We start from the raw sequence: 14,472 nt of genomic DNA, 5'->3' as shown, positions 1-14,472 counted from the left end.
TGTTCCATTGTTCCCACCCTCAAAACAAGGAAAGAAACTGGACAAACTGCCAATTGATGAAATGTCTTGAATGTTTCATAGAACTAAGTTTGCAGTTCAAACAAGTTAAAAACCCCAAAGAAAACCTGTGGGAACATATAGGGAGACACAGGACTTTCTTAAAAATGCATATAGTAGTCTTTTCCTCTATGACCAAAGCATTAGACGGGCGCCTGGGTAGCTCAGTCTGTTAAGTATCCAAGTCTTGATTTTGGTTCAGGTCATGATCTCACAGTTCATGGGTTCGAGTCCCGCATCAGGCTCATCACTGACAGTGCAGCACCTGCTTGAGATTCTCTCTCTCCCTCTCGCTCTGCCCCTCCCCCCAATAAATAAAATTTTAAAAAATGAAAGCATTAGAAAAAGAGGTTATGAGTAATACATAATGAATGGAGCTAAAAGAGAATCATAAAAATGCTCGATTAAACATAGATCAGGTAGAAAGAGGGGGAAAATACATAGAACAAGTGGTAAACATACACACACTCATCATTAATATCATGGTATATTTGAAAAAGTCAACTTAGCATCTCCCTAACTTCTCCCTTTGTTCAAAAGGGCTAATATATGTTTCGAGGAGAAGATGAGTACTGTGATAACATCTCTTCTCCAAGGTTGTCTTGAGTATTAAATGAGAATAGATGTTTTCAAATGCTTAGTGCAGCTCCAGGCACGAAGTACGACGCTAAGTGGGCTCGGCGAATATTGAATGGGATATACTCTATGGAGATCGTCGAAATTGAAGTGGCCTGGGTTGGCCACGGTTTGTTTGTACAGTGGGTCAGACTCACTTTTAGCCTGACTGGGTGACCAGATCAGAGAGGATATTCTTAGAAAGGGAGATGTGAAGAGGTGTGTGTATGTGGTATGTGTGTAGGATGGGATGAAATTAGGAAAGAGGCAGATATAGATGTGAACCAAGACTGATAAATAAGCCAAGAAATCCTTGATACACTTCTAGTCCCAGACGCACACGCCCACGCACGCACATGCACAGAGAGAACAAGACTAAGGATTTCTGCCTCGTAAAAACAAAAGATGAGGGCCACTGTCTGCTAACTCCCATCAGTGGTATTTGCACCCAAGGAAACCAGCCTTTCTGCATTTTGACTTGGTGATGGCGTGAGGTTGGGGTTCAGGTAGAGGTGGAAGGAAGCTACCAACTTTCGTTGGGTAACAAAACCCTTTTGAACGTGGAAAATCCGAGGTGACTGCTACAGCAGACACAGGGCTGAAGACACCTGGGATTAAATTCACAGCTGCATATTTTCTTCTTCTGCCATTATTTGCTTCCCGAAGCGATGTTGAGCCTCAGGGAATCTTCGGGGGACGGCTGCATTCAGGGACTGCAGCTGCGACTTGTTCCTATCTGGGAACTGCTAGCAAGCGCCCTACAGTGATCTTGCCTTTGGGGGATGAGACCGGGAAGAAGAAAACGGCAAGAATGGAAAAGACCCAGTCGAGTCAAGGAGGTGAACTGTAATTTCTGTTTTACAGTCACCAGATTGCAATACTGAGTAACCAAGTGGGGCCCAGGTTTGCCGGGTTACTGCCTGCTGAGCTCCGGGAATGGATCGAAATTGAATGACCGTGATGCCATAAATGCCGAAGAGCATAGCACACTGGATGCCTGAGTGTAGGGAAGTAGAAAGGTGGCCTTCATTTTAATGTGCTCTTAGGAGAATCTGAGACAAATATGGGAGAGTATTACGCTTTCTCACTCATTAATTCAGCCCCATCCGCATCCCTCTGACCTGTCTTAACCGGGCCCTTTCCATTCTACACCCTGACCTTTCTTTGTTTTTTTTTTTTATGTTTATTTATTTATTTTGAGAGGGGTGGGGAGGGGCAGAGAGAGACAGGGAGAGGGAGAGCTTCCCAAGCAGGCTCCGCATCGGCAGCGCACAGCCTAACGGGGCTTGAACTCACAGAGGGCAAGATCCGGACCTGAGCCGAAACCAAGCGTCTTAGCCGACTGAGCCCCCAAGGTGTCCCTCTCCTGATCTTTCTTTAAAGCAAATCTGAGCATGTCACCCCCACCTACTTGGAAACTTTTACTGCTTCTCCATCATTGTGAAAGAACAGAACAATCTTAGCAGATGACTGTGACCTGACCCCACAAATAGCTCCGGCTTTGTCTCTCTTGGAAACTGTTCCCGCTCATGTAATTTATGCTCCATAAATATCAGAATACTTGTAATTGCCTGTACATACTCTATTAATGGCATGTCCCCATATCTTTGTACATGCCGTTCCGTTGCTGGAATGCTGTGGCTGCAGCGTCCTGTTGGTTAACTTCCACTTCGCCTGCCCTGATCCGATAGCTTTTCGTCTTCTCTGAGATTTCCTCTAACTTCAGAAAGAAAAAAATCATTTCCCTATGCTGCCACTGTCACTTGAGCATATCATATTTCTATTGCTGCGTTTATGACAACGCATTGGAAATTGTTGACTTCTGTGCCTCACGTAATACACTGCAAGTTCCCTGAGTACAAGGACCTCTCTCTTTCCTTGATTATGGGAGATCTAGTACATAATAAATATCCAGTGCCTGTGTGGTCAGTGTAGGATAGAGATCGCTGTGGTCTTTAATGACCCCAAGAGCTATAAGAAGATAGACTTTGAGCAGCATTTCTTACGGCCAGCTTGTCTTCAGAACCATCGTCCCAGGTAATCGCTCGGATGGCAAAGATCTTCTTTTAGCAATTGGTGAGTAGTTTCTGCTTCCCAAAGCCTTTTGGCCTCTTCAGTCTGTTCATCAAACAGTTATGTATTGAGGGCCAAAGTCGGCCTGTATGGCGTGGTTGCGTGTTTGAGGTCTTTGAGAAGCTTGCAGCCTGGTTGAAACAATGTCTTACCTTCCTAGATTTGTAGGCGGAAAGTGGTTGCTGACCATCTTATATTGCCCATCGGGTGCACTGAAAGTCCGGTGCCCCTCGGTCCTAGGCAAACCAGATGGTTGGTTTTCCTAGGAGAGATTCACTAGTGCGACTTCTTGATTCCTTATGCCAAATATGAAGCGGAAAAAGGGCAAAATTTTGTATGCGAGTATTATGGATAAGGACTTGTCTTCCCCTTACCTTCTTGGGAAAACAGCAGAGGCGAAAGGAGGACCTAACAGGAAAGAAATTCGTGTACTCTGATCATTTGTTTCCCAAAGAAAACTAGGGAGTCAGGGTCCTTACTGATATTTGGGATTCGGAGCCAAGAATTGAAATTTATCTTGCTAAGGGACGACTGTCTGTCCACCTGACGGTGACTGCTCATTGTCTTGGGCGGTTGGGGTATCGGAAGTGATCTCTTTCATATACACACAACGAGACTTGATTGAAGAAGAAAAGAATGCAAGTGAAATTGTGAAACATAATCATTTCATTTCAATAAATGGCCATTAGGCCTGTGGGATAACTGTAGACAGACTTCCACATGTTTTGACTCTTTGAGATCTTGATAAATGGTGGAAGTCACCATCTGGGGAGATATTATCATTTATCCACACAAGTATTGCCTGTAAACATGTATTCAACATGTACTATGTGTCAAGTACTGTGAGGCTAAGTGAAGACTGATAGCTTATGAGGAAATTATTATCTCACTTTAAAAAAAAATCTTTTCATATTTTTATTTATTTCTGAGAGACAGAACACAAGCAGGGCAGGAAGCAGAGAGAGAGGGAGACACAGAATTCGAAGAAGGGCTCCGGGCTCTGAGCTGTCAGCACAGAGCCCGATGCAGGATTCAAACCCATGAACCCCGAGATCATGACCTGACCCGAAGGTGGATGCTTAATCGACTGAGCCACCCAAGCGCCCCAATTATGATCTCAGTTTTAGTGAAATTATATGCTGAGAAAATGAATGTGAATTTCTTTGTTACTTTTTGTGAGGGGGCAAATCAGTACAATATTGGATGGGATGATTGAGGGAACAATGGTACATACATTTTCAAATACCAGATGGTAAAGGAAACTTGGCCTGTTTTAGAAGCTAGATGCAACATCTTATGGATTCTGTCCCAGGATTATTTGAGTAGACTGAGGAGTAGTACAACTTTGGGGGAGTGAGGGGACTTTCAGTTTTATTTCTAGAAGCAGCCAAAATGTAGAGTCAACGCTGTGAATAAAGTGGGTGAGTAAAGCAGAGAATGTGATTTTGATTTAAACAAATAGGTGTGGACTATGAACATGGTGATCCCATTTGTTTCTTATGTGGCTTATAAACGTACTCCAGACATTCCTCAAAAAGGAGTTCTAAAGGGATCTTGATTCCGCAGCATGATGGTTGGGAAGTGTGTATTTCTCTAAGATGACAGCTTTAAAAGGGTACGCTTTGCATTTGAAGTATACTTTTTTTCTATGTGTTTTTAAATCACATTCAATAACACACAAGTATATTATTAAAACTGGTAAAANACCCCTCCCCTTTAAAAAAATTAACGTTTTTATGTTATGTTTTGATACATAACAGTCACGTCTCATTATGTACAAGTTTCCATTTATAAGATGGATTTTCAGGGGCGCCCGGGTGACTCTTGATTTTGACTGAGGTCATGACCTCACAGTTCGTGAGTGCAAGCCCAGCGTCAGGCTCCCTGCTGACCGTGTGGAGCCTGCTTGGGGTTCTCTCTCACTCTCTCTCTCTCTCAGTAAATAAACTGAAAAAATGAAAAAAAAAAAAAGATGGCATTTCATTTTGGGTTCTACATCTCAGCCACCTGAAGCCCCCGATAAAAAATAGACAAACAAACAAAAACATACACTTGTTTTAGGCTGGAAAGACTATCCGGATAAACCGCCCTTTTGTATGCAGTTACCAAACGCCAAGGGGCTCATCGTGCTTTGTGTAGTTTCTTTCGTTTGGCTTTTGTCTCCCGCAATGAGTCCTGGCTTCCCAGGAGTAGAAGCCTGGAGCTGCTGAAATGAGGGTTACTGTGTGTGACTTCACGTGACCTACCAAGGAGCCCACCAGGCCTCTCCTTGGGGAGGCGACATATGTAGAGAATCCGGCAATTTAATGCAATGCATAGAGGAGGTTTCAAAAGCTGTGTTATAAACCCAGTTGTTAGTAGACGCCATGTGATGAAAAGGTCTGGTGCATTCTTGGAAGCAAGGACTTAGTATTCCCGTTACAGAAGTCCCTTGAGAATTAGAATCAAAGTAAAGTATATGAAAATGATGGCAGGGCAGCTGGGTGGCTCAGTCAGTTAAGCGTCCAACTTCAGTTCAGGTCATCATCTCACAGTTCGTGGGTTCGAACCCCGCATTGGGCTCCCCACTGACTGTTCAGAGCCTGAAGCCTGCTTCAGATTCTATGTCTCCTTCTCTCTCTGCCCCTCCCCCGTTTATGCGCTGTCTCTCTCTGTCTCTCAAAAATAAATGTAAACTTAAAAATATTTAAAAAAATAAAACGAAAATGGTGGCAGTGGACAGAGATTGCTAGGGCCGCAGTCTTGCAAACTGCCAGAGCCAGGGCACGAGGAGGAAACAGTGTGGGTTTCTGGGTTTCTTTTTTTTGTTTGTTTTTTTAATTTTGATTTTTATTTTGGAGAGCGAGCGGGCCCGCAAGTCAGAGAGAGGGGCAGAGGGAGAGACAGACTCTCAAGCAGACTCCACGCTTAGTTTGGTGCAGAGCGTGACATGGGGCTCGATCCCAACACCCGGGGATCAGGATGGGGGCTGAAATGAAGAGCCCCCCGGGTGCCCGTGGCTTCCTCTTCTACAGTGCAAAGAAGCAGTCATTTACTGGCATCGCACGATATTCCAGCCTCCTCTTGTATTTTCTCGGCCAGATAAAGAGTCAAGCCCTTCTACAAGTCGAAAGAACACAGGCAAACCTGAGAGAACTCTCAGTGGCTTGACACGCCATGTTTCTAGTCTCTTCCTCTTTACCCGCGTACGGAGTGGAGGACTCCTGCCCCAGTGGTGTGGGGATGGCCAAACACGTGATGCCCAGCACCAGACAGATGAGATCGACAGAACTTTACTAGTCATCTATGATCACAGCCCAGGGGAGGAGGATCCCACCTGCTCTAGAGAGACACAAAGGTGTTGTACTTGGGAGCAGCACGAACTAGCGAGGAAGGTGGTGCTGCCGAAGTGAGTACAGCAACAGGCCTTCCGTACAGAAAAATATACTTAAGAAAGGTAGAAGGAAAGAGAAGACTAGAAGATCACTATGAAACCCCCCTTCCCCCAGTGATAACTGTTGCTAGAAAAATCTACTGAAGGATATGAACCTCAGTGGGCAAAATTTTGTAGAGCAACAGGGAATTTGTACCATCTCAAAGTGCCTTCTCCAAGGTATCTATTACTTACTAAGAGAACAAGAGTAACCTTATAGTAGAGAAAGCTGGCAGACACTACCTTAACCAAGCGATCAAGGTCAATGGTCAGTGGTGATGACACACAGACATCACGTACCCCCGACATGATACACCCAGACAGGTGCATCACCGCCTCAGTAGTGGTCTTCCCAACAATGTGTAACTTCAATTGAATCATCAGAAACCATGTGAGAAAGCCAAGGTGAGGGACATTCCGGAAAATAACAGGCCAGTACACTTCCAAAGTATAAGGACATGAAAAACAAGGAAACACCAAAGAATTTCCACAGCTTGGAGGAGTCTAAGGAAATATGGTAACTCAGTGCACTGTGGGATCCAGAATGAAATCCTGGGATACAAGAATGGGTGCCTCAGGCGGTTAAGCGTCGGACTTCAGCTCAGTTCATGATCTCACAGTTTGTGGGTTCGGGCCCTGCATCGGGCTCTGTGCTGACAGCTCAGAGCCTGGAGCCTGCTTCAGATTCTGTCTCTCTCTATCTCTGTTCTGCCCCATTCATGCTCTCCCTCTTTCTGTTTCTCAAAAATAAATAAAAGTTAAGAAGGGTTTTAGAGGAAAAACTGGCTAACTAGGGGCGCCTGGGTGGCTCAGTCGGTTAAGCTTGATTTCGGTTTAGGTCGTGATCTCACAGCTTGTGGGATCGAGCCCTACATCGGGCTCTGTGCTGTCAGCATGGAGCCTGCTTGGGATTCTCTCTCTCCCTTTCTCTCTGCTCCTCCCCTGCTCAGGCTCTCTCTCGCTCTCTCAAAAGTAAATAAATAAGCATTTTTAAAAAAGGAAACACTGGCTAAATCTGAAAGAAACGTGTAGCTTATTTAACGTGGTGTACAAAAGCTGTATTTATTTGATCAATGTCCCACAGTTATATAAAATGTTAACAGCAGGAGAAACTGAGTAAAGAGTATACGGAAACTCTCATATTATTTTTTCAGGTTTTGTATAAACCTAAATCTGTTTCAAAATGTAGACACAGTCAAACAGAAAGCGGGACACTGTCAGGAGGATTCTCTACTATCTATCTCAGCATGGCGGTAGGTGGAGTCGACTGCTGGTCCGTGTTTGTCCTGGACCCTCCGCAGCATCAATTATGCTGTAGCTAATCGCTGTGGGGTTTTGGATTCCACGCGCACTGGCATTTGCTATGATGGCTCTGGTCCCGTCAAGGCCCCCGCGATAGACTATGCACTCTGTGCTTCGCTTATTCTAACCACTAGTCCGTATGTCCTGGGCCTGCCTTCGATCAGCCTCCTCTGTACACATCTGTGGAATAGGGATTTTCCAAAGTACAGTCAGGTACATAGATCTCACTGTGGCTACCTCCACATCTATCGGCTTTGACTTTCACATAATCCTTGGTATTTGAGTCCTCTGCTTAAAGTGTGCTTACAATAATCTCAGTTAACAACCTGGGCAGCAGGAGAGATTGTCTCCGCTTTAGAGAACTCCCTCTAACTTATCTAGGGTTTCTTTCACGCCATCTCCCCACTGAGATGAGGGTGGAGCACGTTGGATTCATTATTAGAGACGTGCGCTGTCTATGAACGTCATCATTCTCCTGTTTCCTCTCTCCTGCACTGGTTCAAACTCATCTGCCTTCAGAGAGTTAAAATAGTTTATGTAAATCATTATGAATTCTTCGCTAGCCAACTTTTATGATCTAAATGTTATGCACAGAGTCCTTCAGGCCATTGGGTGTTCATATTTATAGTCGGGCCTCACTAACCATAAAACATTTCGTATCCCAAAGTTTTAATAGAGATTCTAGAAATCCAGAAAATGACTTGGCTTTCAATACTATTGACTGCTGTCCGTAACTTTTATAAGTGTATTTAAAAACCCAAGAAAATGAAAGGTATGCAGATTGGGAAAGAAGAAATAAAACTGTCTTTGCAGATAATATGATTACCTACGTGGAAAATATGAATAAATTAACAAAAAGACCCTCCTGTAACTAATAAGCGATTAGAGTAATAGCGTAGGATACAAGGTTAGTATATAAAAGTCAATCACTCTCCTACATAACAGCAGTGAATATATGGGATTTGAAATTGAAAGCAAATTGCCATTTACATTACCATTCAGGAAATTGAAATACTTAGGCATAAATTTAATAAAATATATGTAGATCATATGAGGAAGACCACAAAACCCTGATGAATGAAATCAAAGAAGAACTAACTAAGTAAAAAGATATTCCAGGTTCATGGGTAGGAAGACTCAATATTGTCCAGATGACAGTTCTTACCAACTTGATCTACAGATTCAATGCAATCCTAATCAAAACTGCAGAAGTTATTTTCTGGACATTGACCCACTAATTCTAAACTTTATATGGAGAGAAAAATGACCCAGAATAACCAACATAATATTGAAGGAGGACAAAGTTGGAGGGTTGACCCTACCTGGCTTCAAGGCTTACTATCAATCTACAGTAATCGAAACAAGGAAGTACTGGTAAAAGAATAGACATATTGAACAATGGAACAGAATAGAGAGGGCAGGTATAGACCCATGTAATTATAGGCAGCTGGTCTTTGACAAAGGAACAAAAGAAATACGATGGAGCAAAGGTAATCTTTTCAAAAAATAATGCTGGAACGCTAGATATTCACATGTAACGAAATGAATCTAGGCATAAACCATATACCCTTAACTCAAAATGAATCACGAACGTAAAGGGAGAACACAAAACTACAAAACTAGAAGATAACATAGAAAAATCCTATACGGCCTTAGACATGACAATGACTTTTCAGATACAATACCAAAGACAGGTCCTTGAAAGAAATCATTGATAAGCGGGACTTCATTAAAATGAAGTGCTCTTTTTGTGCTCTGCAAAAGACAATGTCAGGTGAATGAGAACACAAACCACAGACTGGGAAAAAAATATTTTCAAAAGACATCTGATCAAAGAGTGTTATCCAAAAGTGTGCAGAAAATTCTTAATTCTTGACAGGGTGGGGGAGGGCCAGAGAGAGAGGGAGACATAGAATCTGAACCAGGCTCCAGGCTCCAAGCTGTCAGTACAGAGTCCGATGGGGAGCTTGAACATGAACCTTGAGATCATGACCTGAGCCAAAGTCGGACTCAACCGACTGAGTCACCCAGGTGCCCCAGTGTGCAAAAAATTCTTAAAACTCAAAAATAAGAAAACAAGACAAAACATTTTTTGATGAAAAAATAGGTCAAAGACTTTAATAAACATCTCACCAAAAGACGATACACAAGTGGCCAATAAGCATATGAAAATATGCTTCACATCACATGTCATCAGGAAAATGTAAATTAAAACAACAAAAGATACCACTACCCTCCTATTAAGAATGGCTATAGTCTGGAGGCACCTGGGTGGCTCAGTCAGTTGAGCGTCCGACTTCAGCTCAGGTCATGGTCTCGTAGTTCGTTGAGTTCAAGCCCCACGTCGGGCTCATTGCCGACATTGAGGAGTGCGCTTCGGATCTTCTGTCGCCTTCTCTCTTCCCCTCCTCAGCTTGCACTTTCTCTCTCTTTCAAAAATAAAGAAACATTTAAAAAGAGAGAGAGAGAGAGAGAGAATGGCTATAATTTGAAACACTGACAACACCAGATACTGACAAGGACGTGGGGAACTCTCACCCATTGCTGATGAGAACGCAGAGTACTACAGCCGCTTTGGAAGACAGTTGGGAATTTTCTTATAAAACTCAACATACTTTTCTCCTGTGATCCGACAGTCACACTCCTTGCTATATACCCAAACGAACTGGAAAACTGACATCCACACGGAATCCCGCACTTGAGTACTTACAGCAACTTTTTCCAGAATTGCCCAAACTGAGAGGCACCAAGATGTTCTTCAGTAGGGGAGTGGATAAGTAAACGCTGGTACATCCAGGCAATGGAATATTATTTAGCCCTAAACAGAAATTAGTTATCAAGCCGTGGGTGAAAAGACACGGAGGGAACTTAAATGCATGTTCTTAAGAGAAAGAAGCCAATCTGAAAGGCTACAACACACTGTATGATCCCAACCATGTAACATTCTGGAGAAGACAAAATGATGGAGACTGTGAAAAGATTAGTGGTTTCCAGGGTTTGAGGGGAGGATGGATGGGCAGAGCACAGAAAAGTTTTTGGGCAATGGGAATTCTCTGTATCCACCCTGTAATTATGAATACACATCCTGACACATTTTTTAATTTATACACTGATGACTTTCTTTATTGTAGGGAATTGACTCCCATGATTATAGAAATTGAAAAGTCCCAAGATCCGCAGGGTAAATTGACAAGCTGGAGACCCAGGAAAGCGAAGAGTTTAGTTCTAGGGTGAGTCTATAGGGCAGAGAACCAGGGGATTCATTGGTGTAGCTCCCATCTCAAGGCGGGCACGTTAGAGACACAACAAAGCTGATATTTCAGTTTGAGTCCAAAGGCAGGAAAAAAAATTGGTATCCCAGTTTGAGGGCTATCAGGCAGGGAATATTCTCTAACTTGGGGAGGGTTAGTATTTTTGTTCTATTCATGCCATCAACTGATTGTATGAGGCCCACCCGCCGGCAAACAGTAATTTGCCTCATTCAAGTCTATCAATTTAAATGTTCACCTTATCTGAAACACCCAGAATAATGTTGGACCAAGTGCTAGGCACCCTGTGGCAAAAAATTGGTATCCCACTTTGAGGGCTATCAGGCAAGAATTATTCTCTTACTCGGGTGAGGGTTAGTCTTCTTGGTCTATTCATGACGTCAACTGATTAGACGAGGCCCACCCACACTAGAAAGAGTAATCTGCCTCATTCAAGTCTATCGACTTAAATGTTCATCTTATCTGAAACACCCAGAATAATGTTTAACCAAGTAGCTAGGCACCCTGTGGCAAAAAATTGGTGCCCCACGTTGAGGGCTATCAGGCAGGAATTATTCTCTTACTCAGGTGAGGGTTAGTCTTCTTGGTCTATTCATGCCATCAACTTATTAGACGAGGCCCACCCGCACTACAAAGAGTAATCTGCATCACTCACGTTAATCAATATAAATGTTCATCTCATCTGAAACACCCAGAATAATGTTTAACCAAGTAACTTGGCAACCTGTGGCAAAAAATTGGTATGAAGGTTATCAGGAAAGAGTTATTCTCTGACTATGGTAAGGGTTAGTCTATGTGGTCTATTCACGCCATCAACTGATTAGACGAGGCCCACTGACACTAGAAAGTAATCTGTCTCATACAAGTCTATCGATTTAAATGTTCATCTCATCTGAAACACAGAGAATAATGTTTAACCAAGTATCTAGGCACCCTGTGNGCTCCGAGCTGGCAGTCAGCCCAGAGCCCGACGCAGGGCCCGAACCCGCGAACCGCGAGATCATGACCTAAGCGAAAGTCGGACGCCTAACCGACTAAGCCACCCAGGCGCCCCAGAATTATTCTCTGACACGCGTAAGGGTTAGTCTTTTTAGTGTATTCACGCCGTGAACTGATTAGACAAGTCCCACCCACACTGGAAAGAGTAATCTGTCTCATTCACGTTAATCAATTTAAATGTTCATCTCCTATGAAACACACAGAATAATGTTTAACCAAGTAGCTAGGCAACCTGTGGCAAAATGTTGGTGCCCCACTTTGAAGGCTATCAGGCAGGAATTATTCTCTTACTCGGGTGAGGGTTATTCTTTTTGGTCTATTCATGCTGTCAACGGATTAGACGAGGCCCACCAAGACTAGAAAGAGTAATCTGCTTCATTCAGATCTATCAATTTAAATGTTCATCTTATCTGAAACACCATGTTTAACCAAGTAGCTAGGCACCCTGTGGCAAAAAATTGGTTCCCACTCTGAGGGCTATCAGGCAGGAAGTATTCTCTTACTCAAATAAGGGTTAGTATTTGTGTTCGATTCACGCCGTCAACTGATTAGATGAGGCCCACCCATACTGTAAAGAGTAATCTGCTTCATTCAGGCCTAACGATTCAAATGTTCATCTCATCTGAAACACCCAAAATAATTAACCAAATAGCTAGGCACCCTGTGGTAAAAAATTGGTATCCCTGTTAAAGGTTATCAGGAAAGAATTATTCTCTTACTCGATGAGGGTTAGTATTTTTGGTCTATTCACGCTGTCAACTGATTAGAGGTAGCCCACCCACACTAGAAAGAGTAATCTGTGTCATTCAAGGCTATCAATTTAAATGTTCATCTCATCTGAAACACCCAGAGTAATGTTTAACCAAGTAGCTAGGCACCCTGTGGCAAAAAAATTGGTATGAAGGTTATCAGGAAAGAATTATTCTCTTACTCAGGTGAGGGTTTGTCTTTTTGGTCTATTAACGCCGTCAACTGATGAGAGGAGGCCCACCCAGACTACAAAGAGTAATCTGCTTCATTCAGGTCTATCGATTTAAATGTTCGTCTCATCTGAAACACCCAGAATAATGTTTAACCAAGTAGCTAGGCACCCTGTGGCAAAAAATTGGTTTCTCCTTTGAGGGCTATCAGGCAGGAATTATTCTCTAACTCGGGTGAGGGTTAGTCTTTTTGGTCTATTCACGCTGTCAACTGATTAGACGAGGCCCACCCACACTAGAAAGAGTAATCTGTCTCATTCAAGTCTATCTATTTAAATGTTCATCTCATCTGAAACATGCAGAACAATGTTTAACCAAGTAGCTAGGCACCCTGTGGCAAAAAAATTGGTTTCCACTCTGAGGGCTATGAGGCAGGAAGTATTCTCTTACTCAAATAAGGGTTAGTATTTGTGTTTGATTTATGCCGTCAACTGATTGGATGAGGCCCACCCGTATTATAAAGAGTAATCTGCTTCATTCAGGCCTAACGATTCAAATGTTCATCTCATCTGAAACACCCAAAATAATTAACCAAATAGCTAGGCACCCTGTGGTAAAAAATTGGTATCCCTGTTAAAGGTTATCAGGAAAGAATTATTCTCTTACTCGATGAGGGTTAGTATTTTTGGTCTATTCACGCTGTCAACTGATTAGAGGTAGCCCACCCACACTAGAAAGAGTAATCTGTGTCATTCAAGGCTATCAATTTAAATGTTCATCTCATCTGAAACACCCAGAGTAATGTTTAACCAAGTAGCTAGGCACCCTGTGGCAAAAAAATTGGTATGAAGGTTATCAGGAAAGAATTATTCTCTTACTCAGGTGAGGGTTTGTCTTTTTGGTCTATTAACGCCGTCAACTGATGAGAGGAGGCCCACCCAGACTACAAAGAGTAATCTGCTTCATTCAGGTCTATCGATTTAAATGTTCGTCTCNTCTTACTCGGGTGAGGGTTAGTCTTCTTGGTCTATTCATGCCGTCAACTGTTTAGACGAGGCCCACCCGCACTACAAAGAGTAATCTGCATCATTCACGTTAATCAATATAAATGTTCATCTCATCTGAAACACCCAGAATAATGTGTAACCAAGTAGCTAGGCAACCTGTGAGAAAAATTGGTTCCCACTTTGAGGGCTATCAGGCAGGAAGTATTCTCTTACTCAAATAAGGGTTAGTATTTGTGTTTGATTTATGCCGTCAACTGATTGGATGAGGCCCACCCGTATTACAAAGAGTAATCTGCTTCATTCAGATCTATCGATTCAAATGTTCATCTCATCTGAAACACCCAGAATAATGTTTAACCAAGTATCTAGGCACCCTGTGGCAAAAATCTGGTATCCCACTCTGAGCGCTATCAGGCAAGAATTATTCTCTTACTTGGATGAGGGTTAGTCTTTTTGGTCTATTCACGCTGTCAACTGATTAAACGAGTCCCACCCGCACTAGAAAAAGTAATCTGCCTCATTCACGTTAATCAATTTTAATGTTCATTTTATCTGAAACACCCAGAATAATGTTGGATCAAGTAGCTAGGCACCCAGAGGCAAAAAAATTGGTATCCCACTTTGAGAGCTATCAGGCAAGAATTATTCTCTTACTCGGGTGAGGGTTAGTCATGGTCTATTTATGTCGTCAACTGATTAGACGAGGCCCACCACACCAGGAAGAGTAATCTGCCTCATTCAAGCCCATCGATTTAAATGTTCATCTTATCTGAAACACCCAGAATAATGTTTAACCAAGTAGCTAGGCACCCTGTGGC

Source organism: Crocuta crocuta, unplaced genomic scaffold (genome assembly GCF_008692635.1).
Source record: "Crocuta crocuta isolate KB4526 unplaced genomic scaffold, BGI_CrCroc_1.0 scaffold531, whole genome shotgun sequence".
NCBI lineage: Eukaryota > Metazoa > Chordata > Mammalia > Carnivora > Hyaenidae > Crocuta > Crocuta crocuta.
Note: the sequence above shows the minus strand (reverse complement) of the source record.